Source organism: Hippopotamus amphibius, chromosome 13 (assembly GCF_030028045.1).
Source record: "Hippopotamus amphibius kiboko isolate mHipAmp2 chromosome 13, mHipAmp2.hap2, whole genome shotgun sequence".
Taxonomy (NCBI): domain Eukaryota; kingdom Metazoa; phylum Chordata; class Mammalia; order Artiodactyla; family Hippopotamidae; genus Hippopotamus; species Hippopotamus amphibius.
The window spans coordinates 75085277-75106135 of record NC_080198.1 but is presented as its reverse complement, the minus strand read 5'-3'; the positions used below and the strand labels follow the sequence as shown (position 1 = coordinate 75106135).

Below are 20859 nucleotides of genomic sequence, written 5' to 3'. Positions count from 1 at the left end.
AGGCTCTTGTTTTTTTGAAAACAGCAAAAATTGGTGCTGAAAAATTTAATGGAATAATATTAGCTACGTAAAGAATCAAAGGGAAGGCTGAAAACCAGAGGACTAGGGCAGCCCCAGGGATTTTCAGTGACAAATTTGTGCGATCTGTATATCTTTATGTAATAAATGGGTCACTAGTGTTACTCAGTGATCTATCCAAATGACTCAGGTTGATGGTTTAAAAAAAAAGTGACAATGAAAAGCTTTATTTCCATTTTAACAAGTTGAGATGTAAGACTAAGAATTCTGGGAAATTGCATTTTAAAATACCTTGATCATTTCATCTCGGCCAACATCCTTAACATGGTTAAATTAGACTTACCACACCATTTGCATGTTAATATTTACTCTTGTGAGAATTCTGAGGAGCTAGTCATGATCTCTCTTACCTCTTATAGATTATATGTCAGTTCAGAATTACACATATTTGAGTTGAGTGGGAGCCAAGCTATAAGCTTTAGTGATTAAACTAGATTGGGAAAGCTTTGGTCTAAGGTTCCAACTGGACTTGTTCCACCCTCTTTCTATACCGTGAGGCACACCCTGGGAGGGAGGTACTTAAACCAACAGATGAAAGAATTGTGACTGACTTCCACACCGTGTTAAATATAGAGAAGCTAAGATCCCAAGAGTCTGGTGGGCCTCTAGAGCTGCCTGGGCTCTGACTCAGTTTTGCTTACCAAGTAGGTAGAGGAATGAAACCAGGTTCCAGGGGAGCCCATCAAGTTCTGAAATAGAGCCCCAGAAGGGACTGAACCATACCTGGTCTTCAGGATCCTTCTCCCAGTACCATCAATCCGACAGAGAAGCCAAGCCTGTGGGAATTTTTACACATAGGTTTAACAATCTCATGTATCAATTGGCTTTTGTTGTAGAGCAAACAACCATACCATTAGCAACAATAAGCATTTTTTCCTCAAGTCTGCAGGTCAGCTGGGGTGTTTATCTCATTCTCAGCTAAGCCTGCAGGTCATGTGTCTTGTTCTACCACTGAAGGGGCAGTGACTAGCCAGAATTCTCGAAGCTTTGGTTCAGAACTTGCACACTGACACTTCTCCACATTCCACTGGCCAAGGCACGTCTTATGGCTAAGCCAAACGTCAGTGGGGAAGGGAAGTGTACTCCTCCCAAGGAGATGGGGGGAGAGGTATGACAATCCCATGACAGGATCTAATAGACCAGGGGTTGGCGAACTTTTTCCGTAAAGGGTCAGATACTAGTTTAGGCTTTGCAGCCATATGGTCTCTTGCACCTACTCGAGGGATTCAGTTGTAACTTGAAAGCAGCCTTAGACAACAGGTAAATGAATGAGCATGGCTGTGGTCCAATAACAAAAACCAGATGGTGGGCTATATTTGGCCCATGGGTTGTAGTTTGCTGACCCTGTAATAGATCTGTTTGCTGTTTTGTTTACAAATATTCAAACCCCTGCCTGGTTCAGAGCAATTGATTCTATGATATTCAAGGCTCACATTTAAAACAGCATCATTTGTTTTTTCCATCCATGGTACCTCAAATGGGACAGCTCTCTGTCTTATCTCAATCCTGTATTCTGTGAAACACAACTGGCTATTTCTTTAAGGTACTCCTCAGGACACCCCACAGTGAATTATGATCTGAAAACTTGGGAAGGGAGGTTCTTTAGCACATGATGCATACAGAGATTCCAAATAGCATAAAGACATAGACATTACCTTCTGCTACCATTTAATTGCTTCATCTGTGAAATTTACCTTAATTTTATCTGTGAAATATCAGAATAGCTACAATGCTATATTGTAATACCTGTATTTTCCACCAGGTGTCACTAATGTTGTGATCCTTAAAGTGAATTTCCTCTGACTCTAAAGACTACAATATTCAGCTTTTCTTACTGGAAGTTAACACTGGTATTTCTGTCTACAAAAATATAAAGATATCGAGGGGGGAAACACAGCATCTGTCTTTTGCTAGGCACTTCACATGAACTATTTCATTTAACTCTCATGCTTTAGTGCACAAACAGAATTGCAGAGTCAGTGCGCATGCAAACGGCACCATGGTTTTTAAAGTTTAGATGGTCTCTTTTGACCACAGCCAAGGAAGCTCATCTGACTCCACAACAAGCACATCAAAAGCAATTCTTCTTCCGCCTTTTCTTAATGGTTCTTACCTTCTACATCCTTTGAGCAATTGAGTGTCCTGAACAAATTACTTTTTCTTTACTGGGCTTTAAGTTTCATTGGTGAGTTTGTATTTATGCTTTCCTCAGATGACTTTGACCAATGAATGGAAAGAACCAAAACACAGAGGACTTTATCCTATACCTTATCTATACTGTTTACAGAATAAATCAAGTATGAATTTTCAAGCATCTGTGAAACAGTTTTCCAACTAATCAGGAGAATTGTCCATTTAACCATCTCAGTTACTCCTTGGGGAATTAATTTTTTTGCTTAACTTGTAAATAATAGTTTCTCATTCTTTTTCTATTCAGTGTATGAAATTGTAAAGTTATTTTGTTCAATGTAACCATGATAAAGGTTTGTGTTGGAATAACTATGAAATAGAACCTGTCTGCTAAACTTCAAATTTTATGAGTTATATTTTCTAAAAACAGATCTTCAGTGATCTTTCCATTCTTGAATGTGGCTTTGAAAGCCAGCAGTATTAACCTACGCTTATTAAAAAAAAAATCTAGCTGGGAAAGCTACTTAATCTCCATTAGAGTTGACAATCCTGTTCCAATCTGGCAAAAACACTGTAGCCCTAGCAACAAAACTATTAGAAAAGGCCTAGAGAGAAAAATGTCAGAGTTGACCCTCTGATTTCACAAGTCAGTTTATGCTACCACTTCACCTATTTTTGTCCTCCTGCCATTTGATCTATTTTTATACTAGAGAAACATAATATAGTTTCATTTATTTGTGTAAAGTCCGTTTTCATCCACGTTTATCTGCATCATTTTGCTATGCAAGCCTGTTTGCACCAAGGAACTTGCATGAGATCAAAATCTTTATTATCTTGGAATTTTATCTGTGCTGGAAAAGGCCGCTGAGCATAAGGAGGCAAACCATACTCTTTCTATGCAAGGGAAAGATCTCAAAATGTCTTTAAAAACTATCTAGATATGGACATATTGAGTGGATGCCTAGACATGGATATGATTTCTATTTGAATGGTAGTCTCACTAAGTGCAGAAGTTAGTGGTTTTAAAGATTGAGTCAGTGATATCCAAAATATTTCATTTCTAAAATACAGTTCTTGGATCACTGTACTCAATCATAATAGTCAATACAGCTCTGTAGAAAACAGTTCAAAGCTTCCAGATCTAAGAAAAGAAATTTATAGGTAATGAGCATCTACTGTGTGCCAAATACCAGTTCGGTGCTTTACACCTGTTCAGCCTGGTTCCTTCTAGGTGGGGAAGTGGGAGACTTGGGCTACAGCCTGTGGTCTTGGAAACTGGTGATGGGACATAGGCAGAGCCACGAAGCAAAGAAAATGATGAAGTCTGAGTTCCAAATGACAAGTCCTCCAGAGTAAGGAATAGCTCCAAAACTTCAGGTCTGTGAGGGGAGAAGAGTGTGGAAAGAGAAGGACTGGATCCAGAATGAAGGTTGTATAACTGCTGATCCCCAGTAAGTCCCAGAGGATAACCGTGAAGGAACACTGAGTAGGGAGAAAGAATCCTTCCTAGAGTATCTTTAGCTCAATTTGTGGGCAGGGAGGGGATCCGGCATCAAGTTAGTACATTACACATGCATTATCTCAGTCCTCACAACAACCCAATGAGAGTTACTATCCCCATTTTATACCTGTAAACAGTGAGATTCAGGAAGGTTAAGTAATTTGCCCAACTTGAAACATCCAGAATACATCCCCAGACCCGACTCCAAAGCCCATATTCTTTCTACTGTATCTCATTGCTTCTCAGAGACTGGGGAACAAAGAAGGGTTCCCCTGTTTCCCTGTGCAGACTCAGCCAAGGAGACTACAATACCACACGACTCTAACCCCAAGCTGGAGAAGTGAAAACTCACAGCCACAATATTTGAGTGTCAAGGAACATTAACTTTTTAAAAAACTCTTTTGCATAATAAGCTATCACTAAATGTTTATTAACACAAAACATTTTGTTGTGTAACAGGAGCTTTCGTTTTCTTCAGTCAACATTTTCTTCTCTCATTTCTTTCACTTGTTTTTGTAACTAAATGCTGTGTTGGAATTTGGGCTTCTGCTTTATGGACTTTAGCCAGGTTGAGAAATAGACCCAGGAAGCAGAGATTGAAATGTATGTCTTATCATCTAAATTATGGGGTTCCCTAGTAAAGCTGAGTAGGAGAATGAGGCTTAGGCCTAAAGCAGAAATAGGTTTGCTCCAATTCTCCACAAATGAACTTCAGTCTTCCTCACTCAAGCCCAGTTCCAGCGTGGGAGTAAGAAGTACTGCTCCCTGAACGCCAAGGGCAGAATTAGAAAACACTGTACCTGAGCTCCTGCAAGTCTTAGAAACTGAGTTCTTCTTTGTTGCCTGGGAAGGTACGAGAGAGAAGGTGTAGAGAGGGGCCCCAAATATTTATCCAGTACCACTTTCCATCATCAGGATTAGAACAGAAACCTGAAGAGTGAAGCAACACGCATCCCTCCCCTTCTCTGCCAGGTTTCTCATCTTTTAGCATATTACAGTGTGTGTCCCACTGGCATTATGTCAGTTGATTTCAGGTAGCAGGGTGATGGTGACAGGCATTTTTTTTAATTTTAGTAATTATGCATTTTAATCTGTATTCAGAAAAAAATATATTTTAACATATCGTGAGCTCAAGAATTTTAAAGTACACACAATATTTTTAAAAATGTATCAGTATTAGCATGGGTGATGCGCAAATAAAAATCCCAAAGCAGCGGGTATATGAAGGAAGGCTGGGAAACGATGTCATAAGGCATTGTTCTTAAGCGAGTTAGAAGTCAGCCGGGGCTGCAGTCCTCTCAGCAGGGCAGGCAGCTGCTCACAGTGCTGCTGTGCTCTCACCATCATACACTCTGCTCCTTTCTACACAACGTTCCCCTCTGGAACTGCTGATGGGCATTTCACCTTTTGCCCACAAAAGACTCTAGCATCATGAGTCAGCCAGGATTCCATGCGGCACCCTAAGCTCAAAATTCACTCCCTATTCTATTCTTATCAGTAATTATCTCCTGTCATGTTGTCCAGAATAGATCCACCAGATTTTATGAAATGAATACAAAGACTGGATCAACAACATAAACATGTCCCAAATTTGAACAATAGGAAACTCTTATTATTCAACGTCCTCAAAACGAAATCCCCTTGCAAATAAAAGCCCACAGAAATTAAAGTCCAAATGCCTTCATTCCCAATTTTATACGACTGGCTCCGTCTCAGCCAGAGGGTCTTACTTACTTGTCTGGGTTCCCACATCTGCAGCTGTGTCCCAAGCTGTCTTTCATAGGTATGTAGCTTCTTCAGCCTCTTTAAATTCAAATCTCTGGTTAGTTTTACTCTCCAAGGGGTCAGTAGCCACAAAGGAAACTGCAGCTCCACTGCAGAAGTTATCACAAACAAAATTATGATCCCCAAATTAAATGAATGGTGGAATGTCATTCGATGTTGCTATTCTCAGCCAAAGAGCATGGCAGGTCACTTAGTGGTAGCTGTGTGGGAGACAGTGAGAACCTGAGAACACCTGGTTTCAGTCCCATGGCAGGCCAGCCAGCTGCACCAGTGTTGAGTCCACAGCCTGGGCATCTGTGTGTACTGACCAGAAACTGCCCAACAGTTGTATTTCTACGTGTATAATATATGTATTTCTGTGTTTCTTCTTGTTTTGTTTTGTTTTGTTTGGGAGATGCTTGTGGGGATTCCCCCCGTATGTGTTGCCTACTTTCTCTCAGAGAGTGACATGCGAGACATTATTGCCTTCTTATTTAGATATTCTGGTTTCTTCATTTCCTCCTGTCTGTTGTCTCATGCAAGACTGTGGTCTAGAGAAAACCTCTACTCCCAGATCCTTCCAAGTGTGTTCTCTGTAGGGGTGAAGTACACTATTCTCCATGAAAACATGAGGAATGGAGTAGAGACCATCACCCTACTTCCTTAGCACTATGTTTTAACTTAATAATGTACACTGTTTTATTTACTCTGATACTAGTAATTGTCGTCACTTTTCCATAAATGTTTCCTTCCTACCTAGGCAGGCTGAGTTGGACCCAGGTGGGCAGTAGGTAACTAGAGTCAAAATTAAAAAAAAAAAAAATTAAAACACTAGGATCAGGACTTCCCTGGTGGTCCAGTGGGTACGACTCTGCACTCCCAATGCAGGGGGCTGGGGTTCAGTGCCTGACGGGGGAACTTGGTCCCACTTGCGTGCTGCAGCTAAGACGTCTGCATGCCATAACTACGTTCGCATGCTGCACCTATGACCTGGAGCAGCCCAAATAAGTATTAAAGAACAAAAAACAGAAACAAACAAAAAAACACCAGGATCACAAGAGAGGCCAGGGAGTCAGGATTACTCTTGTGCACTGTTGGTAGGAATGTAAACTGGTTCAGCCACTGTGGAAAACAGTATGGAAATGCCTCAAAAATTTACTAGAACTTCTAAATGACCCAGCAGTTCTACTTCTGGGTATTTACCTGAAGAAAACAAAAACACTAATTTGAAAAGATATATGCACCCCTATGTTTACTGCAGCATTATTACAACAGCCAAGATATGGAAACAACCCAAACGTCCAAGGATGGGTGAATGGATAAAGAAGATGCAATGTATATAGACACAACAGAATACCGTGTAGCCATAAAAGAAGGAAATCTTGCCATTTGCGACAACATGGATGGACCTTGAGGGCATTATGCTAAGTGAAACAAGCCAGAAGAAGAAAGACAAATACCATATAATTTCTCTTTTATGTGCAATATAAAAACCAAAACAAACAAAACGAAAGCAAACTCACAGATTCAGAGAACAGATTGGTGTTTACCAGAAGGAAGAGGGTTGGAAGAAGGGTGAAGTGAGTGAAGGAGAGCAATTGTATGGTGATGGATGGTAGCTAGACGTACAGTGCTGATTATTTTGTAGTGTATACAAATATTGATTTATAATGTTGCATACCTGAAATTTGTATAAATGTTATATACCAATTTTACCTTGATTGAAAAAACAAAAAAAAGAAGAAAAAGTAACAGGAGGATACCAAAGTTTAGCAAAACTTTAAGGAGATTCTAGATATCACAGATGTAAGTAGTCAAAAGTTAGTATTCCAAAAGGTTGGGCCACTGAAAAGACAGAGCACAAGCACAGACAAACAAAAAATACTTAAACCTAAACTTCAGGGTAGAAACTTTTCTGTTCTTACGCATTCCTGTCTCAGTAGGATCTGACCATCAGTGTAAGGAGAGAGACTGCAGCTGTGGAGGAAAATGGTGCCAAGAGCTGCAGCTGCAGAATTTTTTTTGGTTGTTTTGTGTGTGTGTGTGTTTTTTCACTTTTTACTTTAACCTGTAAAATTAATACATGCACAAGTTAAAAAAAATAAAACAGTACAGAGTGGTACTAAAAAATGTAAGTTCTCTACCTGACCTCGTTCTCCCACGGCCCATTTCTAACCCAGCTTCCTACTTTTTTAATTAATTTTTATTGGCGTATAGTTGCTTTACAATGTTGTGTTAGTTTCTGCTGTAGAGCCAAGTGAATCAGCTATATGTATACATATATCCCCTCTTTTTTGGATTTCCTTTCCACTTAGGTCACCACAGAGCACTGAGTAGAGTTCCCTATACTATACAGTAGGTTTTCATTAGTTATCTATTTTATACTTAGTAGTGTATATATGTCAATCCCAAAGTCCCAATTCATCCCACCACCCCTTACTCCCTATTTTTAAACATCTTTTATTCTGTTGCTGGTTATTACCATACCCCTGAAACTTATGCTAATTCCTCCACTTCTCATTCATCAACTTTAGATAGTATCTATTGAAAAACAATAAACTTAGTTCATATTTCCTTATCCATTACTAAGTTTTTCCAGTTATAGTGCTTTGGTTCTTCTGGTGGTTATCTATAATTTTAAAGAATATGCTTAAACCCCATATTTCATTACATCAATTTTAGATAGTATATCTGATTCATTACTAGATAATGTGAGAAAAATCTGTCTGATATTACCTTCCACATCTCTCTGCTGCCTTAAAAGTCAGACTTCCGTTTTTATACATTATCAATGTTATTAATATTAGATTCTCTTTTATAGCTACTATTGTCTTCCAAGTTTTGTTTATATGTTGATTCTACAAACTGAAATAGCATTTACATTATTCCGATTATTAAATTACTCCTTGTTGAAAGACTGAATAGCTCTACCTATTGAGGAAAAAAAGGTAATCTATATCATTAAAATGGAAAGATGAATGTTCCAAGTGTCAAGCTCAAATGGGATTCCTTAAACCCAATCTTCAAGACTTCCTACTAAATTATTCATTTAGCCAAGGATACCTTTAATTTCCAAGAAATCTTTCTTCTTTGATTATTCTCTTTTCCCAGCCACCTATTCTTTGGCTTCTTGACTCTGAAGATGTTAGGGTTTGGGGGTTTTTTTTTTTTATCAATTTTTTCTTCAGTTCTCTTAATTAACTGTTTTCTTCAGGAGTCAACTGTTATATCGGTTCCACTTGGACCCTATCATTTTTGCTGCTGGTTTCTACTACACTTTCTGGGGTTTTTTTCTCATACACATGCATGATGAAAAAGACTGATCAATACTGTTAGCATGATTTTCAACTCTGCTATCAGACCTGTCCCTTGAGTGAAAAGATGGATGGTAGGGTCTATGTACATATAAGATGGTACAGTCAGCCCTATGCATCCATAAGTTCCACGGATTCAACCAACTTAAGGTCCAAAATATTCCAAAAAAATTCCAGAAATTTCCAGAAAGCGATACTTAAATTTGCTGCACACTGGCAACTGTGTACCTAGAATTTACATTGTATTAGCTATTATAAGTACTCTGTAGATGATGTAAAGCATACAGAAGGATGTGCATAGGTTATATGCAAATACTATGCCATTTTACATAACAGACTCAAACATCCGTGGATTGTAGTATCCACAAGGAATCCGGGAACTAATCCCCCACAGATACTGAGGGATGACTGTATTCTTTAAGGATACATTGAGATATTTTGTTCATCATGTATTTTTTTTGAAATTTGAAATATATTTTAAAGTATTTTTTTGAAATTTGCCTTTTAAAAATAATGCATGAAAATATCACTTATTTTATTTACTTAGTTTTTTTGTGTGTGCCAGGATTCACTCACTCTTTTAGGAATCTGGCTTGGACCAAGGGCCTGGGGGTTAAACATAATTCCCAGGTATGGTCAGCAGGGGGCAGAAAAGGGTAGTGGAACAAGTACTCACTGCCAAGGCCTGGGCATCCCTCTCTTTCCCCTTTCTGCGGAGGTAAAAATCAATTAGTAGGTAGTAGACGGTCCAGAGTGCCAGAATCAGGAGAGAAATTACTCACAGAGACAGTGACCCAGAATGGCGAGTAGGCTGAGGAGGCAGGGGAAAGGTTTAGCCACCATTCACAGCCTGGTCTGTGTCACAGAGACGTGGACAACCAGACATCAGGAGGTGAATCATCAGACCACTTTCACAGTCCTGACTGCTACTCCCAGCCTGCCTGAAGCCCAAGGTCTGGCTCCTTAAAGTAACAGGAGTCGACGATCCACCTTGGGAGCTGATATAAACTTCCTGTCTGAGAGCTAGTCCATGCTGCCAGCCAAGGGTTCCACAACCAGCCACTTTAAGGAGGACAGAGTAGGGTATGGGCACCAAATGCAAATGCTGACAGTTAATGAAAACACTTAGATACATTCCAATTAAATAATTTGGGAGCCAACCTAAACCTGATGTGGCTTAAATATATTTTCTTCCCTCCTCCAGAGGGGAAACATTGTTCAGTTGTGCAAACATTTTGACTTTGAAATGAGACAAACGTGACTCTAAACTGTTTGGTATATGGTTCTCAGTTACTTAACCTTTCTGAGCCTCAGTTTCTCCATCTCTAAAACTAGAAATAATGATTCTCACCTCACAAATCTGCTGCAAAGAAATGAGATGCTGTACATAAACTGCATGGCAAAGAGCTTGGCAACTTGTAGTCAGTCAGTCAACACTGGTAGCTGTTCTAGCTCCCTGTCTTTGTCTTGGAAGAATATCCACCATGCTGCTTGCTATCTTTGAATACAAAGTTTCAGTCTCCTAAAAGTATGACTAACATTAACTGAGGGATTACTGTGTTAGGTACCACAGTAAGTTTCCTGAAGTATAATCTCACTTAATTTTCATGATGTACTTTTATCATCATCTCTATTTTACAAATAAGGACATTGCACCCCGATTTTCCTAGTCTTTCCACATGGTAAAGAACAGGGAAGGATTCAAAACTACGTAACTGGATTCCAGAACTCATGCTCTTGACAATACCCAATCTGTTTTCCAATACAGACATTTAATCAAAGAGTTAAAAATCTAAAGGAAAAAACAGAATAGTCTCATCTTTGCAACGTGTTTAAATGTTGGTACTATTGTCATAGGATCACCTCTTCTATTTGATACTTAGGGCAAAAGTTCAGTGTTCAATGAAATAAATGAAAACGCAACTTGTCGCAGACACAGAGGATGGACATGTGGACACGGAGGGAGATGGAGAGGGTGGGACAAATTGGGAGATTATGATTGACATATATACACTACCATGTGTAAAATAGATAGCTGGTGGGAACCTGCTGTATAGCACAGGGAGCTCAGCTCAGTGCTCTGTAATGACCTAGATGGGTGGGATTGGGGGTGGGGGTGTAGGGAGATCCAAGAGGGAGGGGATATATGTATACATATAGCTGATCCACTTCATTGTACAGCAGAAACTAATACAACATTGTAAGGCAACTATACCCCAATAAAAAAATTAAATAAAGTTAAAAAAAAAAAGAAAACACATGTCACTGTTTTTCCATTTAGAATTCTTTCATAAAATTAAAAGAACTAACAATGGTATTTTGGAAGAAATTCAGCTTTAGCTATTACATTTAAAGATTACTATTACATGACTAAGGAACCCTTCCTTGATCTTTCTGAGAAGTGTTCTCTCTTTTGCTTCACTAGAAAGGGAAGATGGTGTAAGAATACTTCTTCCTCAACTGATGCCTAAAAAAACAATCACAGTCCTGGTCCTATGTAAGGATCACGCAAAACACTTTTTATAAATACAGGTTTTCTGCATCTGGTAACTCAACATTTCTGGGAGAGGACAGCCTAAAAAGCTCCTCGACGAATATCAGAACTGATTACCAGTGACTAGATTCTAGAAGGGGAGACGTCTTCCTGGCCCCTAACCTCTCCAAAAGGGAGAGGCAGAGAATGGAGATAATTTGGGAACTGGGGAAGGTGCAGAGATATGTCTGCCTACATTTCTTGCCTTAAATAGATTCTGCCAAATGCTTGATGAGAGGCCAGAAAGTGTTGCCCAATGAGCCTCCACGGTTCTAATCACAGTCAAGCATGTCCAGACCAGCACTGTCCCTTTAAAAGTGCTGAATAGTCTCTGGAGGCCACTGTCTATATGCCGCTTCTATGCTAGTTCATTTTAAGAGTGAAGACCTTAACAAAGTCACAAAGGACTAATAAGACCCGTGCTTCTGGCCTCCACCCACCTTTCCTGACTTACTTCACCTTCCCGTACCTTCTGTTAGTGTCTCCAACCTACCAAACTCTTTCACGTCTCTGAAATTTCATATATTCAGATTCTATCCCTTCAGCAAGAAATATGAAACATCCTCTCCCAACACACATTTTTCTCTTCTCTTCTCTTCTTCTCCCTCTTTCCCTCTCTCTCTTTCCGCTCCTTCCCTCCAAACCTCTTTACCTCTCTCCTTTCCTCTCCACCCTCCTAATTAATTCCAAATTATCTTTTTAAAAAATCTATTATTTATTTTGGCTATGCCGGGTCTTAGTTGTGGCATGTGGGATCTTTAGTTGTGGCATGTGGAGTCTTAGTTGTGGTATGCATGTGGGATATAGTTCCCTGACCAGGGATCGAACCTGGGCCCTCTTCATTGGGAGCACAGAGTCTTACCCACTGGACCACCAGGGAAGTCCCCCAAATTATCTTGTAAAGCTCATTTCACAGGAGCTGTTCAAAGAAGCCTTCCTTGCCTGCCCTCTCCACAAAGTCAGGTGTCTGGTCCGTCTTGTAATTGCTCATCTCACTCTTTAATTTTTCTTTGTAGTACCTACCAGAGTCTGACATAAGAGTTATTGGTGAGATTCTGTTTAATTTCTGTCTCCCCCATTTAAATCTAGGTTTTGTGAGAGAGCTGGGCCAGAGTCCCTTTTGCTCCCTGCTGCCCAGACCTAACCAAGTGCCTTTCCTTCAGTACGGGTTCAAATACTCTGTGTTAAGTGAATGAAGTAAAAGGAAGAGAGACTTCTAGATTCTCTCTTTTTTTCCTTCATCCAGGGCAGAAAGCTATATCATTGATTTACTCAATAAAATGTTTTGAATTCCTCCAATGTGCCAATGCCTGTGAGAATTTAATGATACATCAAAAAATAGACTCATTCCTTGAGGTCCTTAGAGTCTAGTGGGGAATAAAAGACATGTATTCAGATAACTATTACAGGAGCTTGCAAGGGAAACCACAAACTTTCTTACATAATCAAATTTCAGTCCTTCACTGTTGTCAGAGCAAAGAGACCATCCCTGTGAGAAAAGATTAGGGGCCTCACTGCCCAGAGGCTGTGTGACCTCCAGAGTCAGCGGGATTTGAATCCTTCCATTACACTGTGGCTGCTTGGGTTCATGGTACCTAAACTATCTGTGCAGCAGCCTCCTCAACTGCACAATGGTCAATTTTCTAGTGGAAAGAGAAAGGTGTCTTTACAGGAAATGTTTTTAGCAGATTACCGTAGGTTCGTAAAACTGAAGAAGATATACAGATGGCAAATAAGCACATGAAAAGATGTTCAGTGTCATTAACTATTAGGGAAATGCAAATTAAATCCACAATGAGATGGAGCTACCCAGCTATCAGAATGCCTAAAATAAAAAATGACACCACCAAATGTTTGTGTGGATTTGGGGAAACAAACACATACAGTACTGGTGAGAATGTGAAATGGTACAGCCACTCTAGAAAACGATTTGACCGTTTCTTTAAAAACAAAAGGTACAACTACCATACAACCAGACATTTGCACTCCTGGGCATTTAGCCTAGAGAAAGGGAAACCTATGTTGACACAAAAATGTGTACACAAGTTTTTGTTGTGGCTTTATTTGTAACAGGCCAAAACTGAAGACAACCCAGTTGGTTAAGCAAACTGTGATACATCATTATCCTGGACTACTACCAAGAGTTACAAAGAAACGAACTATTATACCTGCAACAATCTGGATGAATCTCCAATTATGCTGAGTGGACAAGAGCAAATCCCAAAATGTTACATACTGTATGATCCCATTGGTATAACATTCTTGAAAATGGCAAAAATTAAAGAAATGGAGAAAGATTAGTGGTTGCCAGGGATTAAAGAGGTGGTAAAAGTTGGAGGGAAGTCTACATAGCTGTAGAAGGGTAATTTAAAGGATTGCTGAGGTGATGGAAATGTGCTGTATCTTGACTGTTTCAATGTTAATATCCTAGTTATGATATTGTATCATAGCTTAGAGACATGTTACCATTGGGAGAAACTGAGGAAAAGGTTATAGACTCTGTATTATTTCCTATAGCTACATGGGAATCTACAGTTATTTCAAAATAAAAAGAGTAATTTTAAAATATGAAAAGGTGGAAGCAAAGTCAGCAAAACAAGTATGGCGTTTCTCAGTTATAGCATAAGCCTCAAAACTCTGACATCATAATGGCCAGTGATCTTGACTACTACGGAATCCTGAGCTTTCGTGGATTTGTCCACAGTACTCTGCCAAGTGCTGTAGACATACTCTGGTTTCAGTGCCAAGAATTGGAGAAAAAACGATGTTCGCGTCAATCAGAAAGCGCTTTGAGCTTTTTGGTGGTCATTCAAGGTTTCGCCGCCTCAGGTAGTCTTTTAATATACTATTTTTGATCATCAAAACAGATGGTGGTCACAGGAAGTGTTTTGTTTTATTTCCTCAAAGACATATGAACTAATTTTTAACTTCAGCACTGGTTTCATGAAAAGCTACTGGTGTTCATAGGATTCAGTGCTGCTGAACACAAGTGAGCAGCTTTACATTCCTGGGGTGGAGTGGGGAGTAGGAGACACTTTTTTGGCTCCACGGGGGAGAACTTTCTGTAGATCTATGAAAATGTCTGTTCTATTTATCAAAGAGTATTTTCTGTTCAACTTAGTTGTTTTACCCATCATGACCTGAGAGTTATGTTAGAGCGTAGTCATAGCTCAACCAAATAATAGCTAAGCACTACCATACTTAGAAACTTTTTGATGTTTCCAGCATTATTTGCTGATCTTTGAGAATTTTCCCCCAAATTGGAATACTTAGATAAGATTGGGGTCAATCTTCCAGAATCCTCAGTTATCTAAAGTTTTATGTTCACGTGAAACTGAATTGTAATTACTTCTTTGCAAATCTCCATATCCTTTTATTTTATCTATATGAGGCCACAAATTGTCCTGTTTTGGGTGGTTGTTGTTGGTTTGGTGGTGGTGGTGGTTTTTACCTTCTTGTCATACTCTCTACCTTTGGCCTCTTGGTTCTCCTCTTCCTAACAGTTCCTGAGCAGCTTTGCTGCTTTCTTCTTTTCCCCACCTTTAAGAGTCCACATGCCCCAGGGTTTTGTTCCTGAAACTGTTCTCTGTCCATATCAACTCCCTAGGTGACCTCATTTCTTTCAGTAACTTTCTATAACTTACTGACTCCTGAGTTTGAGCTATGAAGCCCTGTTTGGGAGATTGAGTCTAATTTTTAGAGATGTGTCGAGCTTGACATTTAACATAAACTCCATCCCATATCTGACCAGCGACTCGCTGTTCTATGGTGTTTGTGTTTTGCAGGAGAAGCCCTTCCGTTGAGGTGGACACCCACAGCCAAAATACTACATCCTCTGAGGGAGCCAATCATACCCTGCTGATCCACAGCCCCGTAGAACTCAAAAGAGGCTGGAGGAGGCAGAAGCAGCACCTCTTCTTATACAGCGATGTGTTGCTTATATCTAATACCAAGTGCGTATACATGGCATGCTCTCCCGAGGATCATAAAATTGCACATTCGCTAACCCTTATTGTAGGAAAATATGACAGTGTCTCTCTTGCCTGGGGCTTGCAGACAGATGATAAAAATAAGAGGGGGAAATTACAGATTGTGATGAGTGCTTCTGATACAAGGGAGATAGGGTACCGTGTAGAAGATGGGACCATCTTAGGGAGGGGTTGTGCAGGAGAACCTCTCAAGGCGGCAGCCTCTAAACTGGACCTGTGGGGTGAGCAGCAGCCACCATCCCCAGCCAAGGTGCATGAGTCTCCTAGGCATCTAGGCCCAAGTGGGTGCGGCTCAGTCCCCTGGAGGGAGGAGTTCAGGGAAGGCCAGTGTGACTGGAGCCTAAAGCAGGGGGCGTGACATTAGATGTGATATGGTAGTCAGGTCACAGAGGGTCTCCACAGGCCTGGAAGGGGTTGAAATACTATGCTGAAGGGTATTTAACTAGGATAGGAGCCATATCTAGTGTATATTTTTAGCAGAATGTTCTAACTATTGGAAGATGATGGGCTTTTGGGTAAGCAAGAGTGGAAGCAGGGAGACTAGTTAGAGGAGGCAACAGTCCTGATGAACAGGAACAAAGGCTCCATCGTGGGGTTGACAGTGAAAATGAAAGATGAGGCCAGACAGACCTGGAATATATGTTGGAGACAGAACCAACTGGGTGCACTTTGCTCTCAACCCTGAATACAAATGCAACTAATACCATAGACTTGGTGGCTTAAACAACAGAAATTTATTTTCTGATAGTTCTGGAGGCTGGAGGTCCAAGATCAGGCACCAGCGTAGGGAAGTTCTAATGAGAGCTCTCTTCCTGGCTTGCAGATGGCTGTCCTCTCACTGTATGTTCACATGGCATTTCCTCAGTGCATGGATGTGGGGAGAGTGGAAGAAAGCTCTCTCCCTCCTCTAACAAGCCCACCCATCCTACTGGATTAGCATCTTAGCCTCATGACCTCATAAGCCTTAATTACACCCTAAAAGCTCCATCTCCAAATATAGTCGTGTTGGCAGTGAGGGCGTCAGGGTGTGAAGGTGTTGGCAGGGAGCGGGGGGAACACAATTCTTCCATTGCAATAACTAGCAGGACTGAGTGCCGCCAACCTTGCACACATTTTCTCCACAATTTTTAGAAAACTACCTACAAGATCATTCCCATAATACATTTAGGTATAGTCATGATCATTAATATGAAAGAAAAATTGTTTTTTTTTATTCCAGAAAGAAACAACAAAAAAGAAATAGCCTTCTGTGATAACAAACGTACTTCTTCCCTGTCGTGCCTCATCTTTTTAGATGGAGGACCGTGTTATGCCCTGAATCAGTCTGTTCCAATTAATAATCTGAGTTTAGCACCCAGTTTTTCCACTTGCCGTAAGAAGGGGTGGAGGGACTGAATGAAGTTTCCTTTTACCTCAGCTCACCTTCAGACTTCAGGTGAAAACTCACTCATCTTTAGACTGATGCTACAGAAATCAACACAAATGGAATAAACAGCTGATTGCTACCTATGTAGTTGGTCAGAATAAGTAAATTTTAGCTTGTATGTAATAATAAGGGGGATTAAAATGTTTATTTCTTCACAAAGAAATTATATTTCTCCAGTTGTGTGGGATGTTAATATTCAGTGAAAATTGTTTTGAGGTTTTTGTCCTTTCTTTTTCATACTGCATACACTAGAAAATTCTGTTCTCAAGAATTAAACTCAGATGAAACCTTCAATATCACTTTTGATATTTATTAGAATGCTTAATAAGTTATTTTTCAAATAAAATGATTACCTCTGTTGTTTAGAACAGGATCTGCTTTGTAAATACTAAGATATTAATACTAGTAGAGGTCCATGAGGAATTTACAAATGGGAAGGGACTGTACGTAGCTCACACCGTCTTTAGACATCACTATCCTCATGTTTAGTTATTGAAGAATACAGAAACAATGAAAAAATGAATTTTATTTAGGTCAAAAGATGACGATTACTATTAATTTACCAGTGAAATGACAGATACTTACAGAATACACCACAATCCCTTCTCCTAAGCATCTAAGGGGACACCCCTGTGTAAAGAGAAATCTCCCTAGACTCCTATAAATTCCACAAACCATTGGGGCTTACTCCCTGGTATAAAGGTTGAGGTAAAGGAAAGGAGAGGGGTATCCATAGTAAGGGACACACGATAGAAATTAAAACTGCAGCCCTCCTCTCCCTTCTTCTCGAGTTAGTTTACATTAGCTTTGTTCTTTCTGACCTCTACTGAGAAAATCTCATTGAGTTGTGACTGAGTGTGAAGAAACACAATGAGACCCTAGGAGAATCACTGTAGTATAAAGCTTTGTTGTGATACAGTTTAAACATTTCCAAGCTAGCGTCTAGCTCTGTTGGTATAATATCATGAGATACATCATCTCACTCCACAAATAAAAGAACAATCCCATCAGAAAGCCTGGTGGCTCTGTGGGAAGAGGTGGGGCTGAGGACAGGCAAGAGGAGGAGGCTTCTTCAGGGACCTACAGGTCAACACCCATGGAGGCCAAGTGGTTACGAGCACAGGCTCATGAGTCAGGTTGTCTGAGTTCAAACCCTGTTTCTGCTGCTTTTGGCAATTCACTTAACCTCCCTGTGAGTTTCCTCCTCTGTAAAATGGGGCTAAAAAAGACTGCCTGGTGTGGTTGTTTGACAATTAAAGGAAATAGTGTTTATAAAATATTTACAACAGTGCTTGGCATATGGTAAGTGCTCAATGTTATAGGAGAGTGGAAACCATGCTCTGGACTTTTGGATAACTCCTAGGTTTGGTTTCAAGGGAGTGGATAATTTTGGCACTTCATTTCACTAAGAAGAGAATTACTGAAATGACTTTTGCAAGGTCAGTGTATTGGGAAGTTTCTGCACAGTACTTTGGGTGTCAATACACATGGATATCTACATCAGAAAAAAAAAATCTATAAAATCCAGCAGATATGTGTCTATCTTCCCCATTGGCCATATATTTTTTGCTTCATAATATCTTTAGAATTACTATGTAGAAAAAGAATTTTATCTGATAATTGTGTTTCATAGAAATCTTAAAATACACAGACATAGGGTAAAACTGTTGAAATTAAGTGTAGAAAAAAGCCACCTTGAATTATAAGGTATGTTTCCATATATATATATATATTCATAGTGCCCACTGAATCTAGATTATCCTTCAAGTGGGCTTCCTGCAAAATTATTTTCATTTCATAAATCCCACTGAAGAGTTGTAGCTTTAACTGTTCCATGAATCAGTAGAGTCACAGGGATTTCTGCACGTGAGGTGTCTTTGATCTCATTCTACCTTTAGTGTTTCTACATGTGGTTCTGGCTAGTGGGGAGTTCCAGAGCAGTGTGCCCAAGTCCCCTAGGCATCTTTCATAGGACTTGTAAAGATCTAAATCCTAGGCCCACCTAAGTGTTCAATTTGTGAATTAACCAAAAGATATGGTAGTTTCCATATCAGAAGTCAAAAGAGAATCAGCAGAAACTGTCAGAAAGCAGTTGCACTGGTGACAATCACCTTCTGACTCCCCAGAGATAAATGGGAAGTATGTCTATCACTTACACATGAGACACCCTAGCCACTGGTCTGAGACTGACTGACTGAGTTTTCAGTTGGGGTTCAGCCTGTATGCTAACAGTTTTTCAGTTTTAGCTATAATCAAAGAGAAAATTGTATGAACAACATCTTAAGAAAGGAAACTTAAAATAACCTATACTAAAAAATCTTTTTAAAAATTAAGGTTGAAAATGTATTTTAAATCTCTCTAATCCCAGCTTTTATTTTGCCTGTCTCTGCTAGGAAAAAGACTGTATAATTATTTTTACAAACCATGTACCATGTATCTTTGTTCAGCCCCTCAATACTTTTTGAAGTAGGCAAGATGTGAATGTATAATAAATTATAATTACAAAAATACATATATAATATATAGTGTCATAAATAACAAATATAAGAATGAGTTAATGGTTCTCTAAAAAAAGCTCTAAAATATAAACGATGGTCCATACTCAACACTCAACATTCAGAAAATGCCTATTTCCTGCCATCGAGGAAGTGTTTTCAGGGCCTTCCTGGACCAGCCTCTGCTCAGCACACACTTTGAAAAGGTCTATCAAACTACTCGCTATGCTGTGCACACAGAGTAACAGAGATGAAGGAGACATGCTTTGCCCTGGAGCAGTGAGAACTAGCATCCTTAGCATGAACACAGCTTCTCCCATTACATTTAAGAAACAGACTAACAGAAGTGTTGTTTGGTTCTTTCCAGGTATAAAAAGAACTTGAAGGTAAAAAATGAAATACCACTGAGCACCATGTGGACTGCCAACTGTACAGACAAAGTTGGCGAAGCCAACATTGGTGCCAGGAAGGCCTTTGTCCTAGGCTGGCCCACGGTGAACTTTGTGGCCACCTTCAGGTAAGACCTACAGCTTGGTCCTGTATTTGTAAGGGTTAAAAAAGGAAAACATTTAAATCTGATCCTATATCACGCCAGTGACTCACCTTTTGACAGCCCATGACACTTGTATGCCTTGTACTTTCCCCAAAAACGGTTTTTATGTGCAAATACGTGCATATTGATCATAAATAGTGGGAACTACTGGAATAACTTCCTTTGGTTTTGACCAGCGGTTTTTCAATGGGCCATGTGAGCTTGGGAAGTTGCATCTTCATGTGTTCATGGTGTTCGTGTATCGGGAAGGAGGAGCATGAGAGCAAGACCCTAGGAACCCGCTCCAACTTCCTGCCCCCTAATCTCAAGGGAGTATCTGTGTCTTTAAATCACTAGAATATCTTTCTTGAGCAAGTACAATTACATTTGAAAAACTGACTTTATATTCCCAAATTAATTCCCTTAAAAACAGGATTTAATTAGACACATAACATTCATCATTTCATCAAATACTAGGTCGCCTAAATTGCTGTGTACAGGTTATCTTATTTGGTGTCTGCAGAGGGGTGACAGTCTAAAATAAAGGTATGATTTCATGGAGTACAGGTCAGTTTTCCAAGACGCATCCTTAGGCTGGAGTGAGGATGGGGAATGTGGACATCCTAGGTCGACACTGCTGGGTTCCCAGGGGTCATGCAACACTTATGCCTGCCCTTCGGGAACAACCACACCTCAAGTCTCATTCTTATGCACACTGAGTGTTCATCACAGGCACTCAACACTCCTCTTTCTCGTCCCCCCCACCCCACTCCACCAAAATCTCTGGCACCATCACAAAGACAGGACAACGAAAATGTTGCCAAGTTGTTAATTTATACTCTATTCTAGAATGCAGCTGTTGACTTCAGGAACATTTTCAAAGCTTTTTGGGAAGAAACATGTATTTGTGTCATTCTCTACATGTCTACTTTCCATGACTTACTTCTCGAAAGATTATCAGCTCCTATGGCTTAACATCTTTTCCATGTTGCAAGTGAAAGGAAGCAGTTTCAACTGGGAATATTCAAAGATTATGATAAGGGAGGGTCCAAGATTCTTGTTTTCTAGTGAGGGGGGAATGCGAAAGGCAGGTTCAC

The 20859-nt window shown here is 39.9% G+C and overlaps 1 protein-coding gene across 2 annotated transcripts in view; it reads left to right on the top strand.

The window, feature by feature from the left end:
- LOC130835196 (cGMP-specific 3',5'-cyclic phosphodiesterase-like) overlaps positions 1 to 19651 on the top strand; it is a 44703-nt gene extending 25052 nt beyond the window's left edge. The window contains exon 5 of one of the 2 annotated variants that reach the window (XM_057706574.1): positions 19598 to 19651. The gene's annotated coding sequence lies outside the window, so the exon portion shown is untranslated. Of the gene's footprint in view, positions 1 to 15105; positions 15270 to 19597 lie in introns of those variants that run through there. The other variant, XM_057706572.1, reaches the window with a different exon arrangement.
- The last annotated feature ends 1208 nt before the right edge of the window (positions 19652 to 20859 follow it).